Source organism: Nicotiana tabacum, chromosome 2 (assembly GCF_000715075.1).
Source record: "Nicotiana tabacum cultivar K326 chromosome 2, ASM71507v2, whole genome shotgun sequence".
Taxonomy (NCBI): Eukaryota; Viridiplantae; Streptophyta; class Magnoliopsida; order Solanales; family Solanaceae; genus Nicotiana; species Nicotiana tabacum.
The window spans coordinates 16,052,752-16,055,283 of NC_134081.1; positions in this window are offsets into that span (position 1 = coordinate 16,052,752).

A 2,532-nucleotide genomic window follows, 5' to 3' on the forward strand; every position below is an offset into this window, starting at 1 on the left:
GTCAAAGTTCAAAATGTCAAACTCCCAATCTGCACCTCTAAGTGTGGATCCCGAGTCCGGTCACCACGGCGAGAACAACAATGTGGTACCTAGTAATGAGGTGCTATCTGTTGATCCTATCGGAGTTTCGGTCGCGTGCCCGATCGACGCTAACTCACATTTTCCATCAATTCGAATCTGTCTACCGATCCTGAGAACAACGTCCACGGGGGAGTCCGATCGGCAGCCCAAACTACAGATGACGGTGAAGGAGATGGAATAAACTTGAGAGTGATCTTCAAAATGCTACAGGCCCAATAGGCATTGATAGCCTACCTGCTAAACCAAAGCCGCGTCCCCAGCAGAGTTGAGCCCGAGCCGTCCCGGGAAATCACTCGCAGAAATGAACCAATCACGGAGAGACTGAGTGAAGATAAACCCGGGACTAACCCTGAAATCATAAAAATGCTCGAGGAACTGACAAAACAGGTAGAATCGGGAGAAAAGAAAATCGAAGCCAATGACAAAATGGTGGAAACTTACAATTCCAGGATCGACCATATCCCAGGAGCGCCACCGATATTGAAGGGCCTGGATTCCAAGAAGTTTGTTCAGAAACCTTTCCCTCCGAGCGCAGCTCCGAAGCCAATCCCAAAGAAGTTCTGCATGCCCGAAAATCCTAAGTACAATGGAACAACCGACCCAAATGAGCATGTGACCTCATACACGTGCGCCATCAAAGGGAACGACTTGGAGGATGATGAGATCGAGTCTGTCCTGCTGAAAAAGTTCGGGGAAACTTTGTCAAAGGGAGCTATGATATGGTATCACAACTTACCTCCTAATTATATTGACTCATTTGTTGTGCTTGCAGACTCCTTCGTGAAAGCACACGCCGGGGCCATCAAGGTCGAAACCAGAAAGTCAGACCTTTTCAAAGTGAAACAGAGAGATAATGAGATGCTCAGGGAATTCTTGTCCAAGTTTCAAATGGAACGAATGGACTTGCCTCCGGTCGCGGATGATTGGGCCGTTCAGGCCTTCACTCGGGGACTCAATACTCAAAGCTCGTTGGCTTCGCAACAGTTGAAGAAAAATCTAATAGAATATCCGGTTGTAACTTGGGCCGATGTACATAATCGGTATTAATCAAAAATTAGGGTCGAAGATGATCAGCTCGGGGCCCATTTCGGCTCCTCTTATCCTGTCATGGCTATTGATAGATCTAGAAGAGACATTGATCGTGAACCATAATCAAATAGGGACATGTATCAACCATACAACGGAGACCAAATAGGTAATGGGTCCGGACAAAACCCCATGATAAGCGAAATGAGAAGTGATCGGTGTCAAAATAACCGGGGACTCATGAGCAAAAGTGGTTTTGACAGGCCCATCGGGCCTAAGGAAGCACCAAAGTTATCGAAGTACAACTTCAACATCGATGTTGCTGCCATCGTATATGCAATAAGACACATCAAAGACACAAAGTGGCCTCGACCTCTAGAGTCCGATCCAGCCAAAAGGGACCCCAACTTAATGTGTAAATATCACGGCACTCACGGCCACAAAACGTAAGATTGACGACAATTGATAGAAGAAGTGGACCGATTATTCAACAATGGACATCTCCGAGAATTTTTGAGCAATCGAGCCAAAAACCATTTCAGGAATAGGGACTCTAATAAGCATATCGAGCAGGAGGAACCTCAGCACGTCATTAACATGATCATCGGTGGGGTCGACGTCCCCCGGGGGTCGATGTTAAAGCGCACCAAAGTGTCCATCAATAGAGAAAAATAGACTCGAGATTACGTACCAGAAAGAACCGTGTCTTTAAACGACGAGGACGCTGAAGGCATCATGCAGCCATAGATTGATGCACTAGTAATATCTGTAGTCATAAATAAATCTCGAGTTAAGCGTATCTTAAGTGATCTAGGTAGCTCGGCCAATATCATCAAATCGAGAGTAGTAGAGCAGTTGGGTCTGCAAGACCAAATTGAGCATGCAGTCTGAGTTTTAAACGGATTCAATATGGCGTGTGAGGCCACTAAAAAAGAGATAACACTACCGGTGAACACCGCCAAAACCATTCAGGAGGAAAAATTCTACGTGATAGAAGGAGATATGAGATACAACGCTATGTTCGGGAGGCCGTGGATTCACAACATGAGGGCAGTACCCTCGACACTGCACCATGTGTTGAAATTCCCAATGCCAGGAGGGATTAAAATAATTTACGGAGAACAACCGGCCGCAAAGGAGATGTTCACGGTTGACGAGGTAATCCCGATATCCGCACTTTCTACACCAAAGGATCTGAGTTCAGTCGCCAAGGGAGGGACCAAATAGCAATCACCAACACCGGGCCTGACCGAACCGGAGAAGCAGGGTATGAATGAGGACGACAACTACGGAGTTCCCAAATCCTTCATAATCTCCGACAATTCTAACGCCACCAAATCAACAGTTGAAGAACTGGAGCAAGTCATATTGATCGAGCACCTGCCCGATCGTAAGGTATACCTGGGCACAGGGTTAAATCCTGAG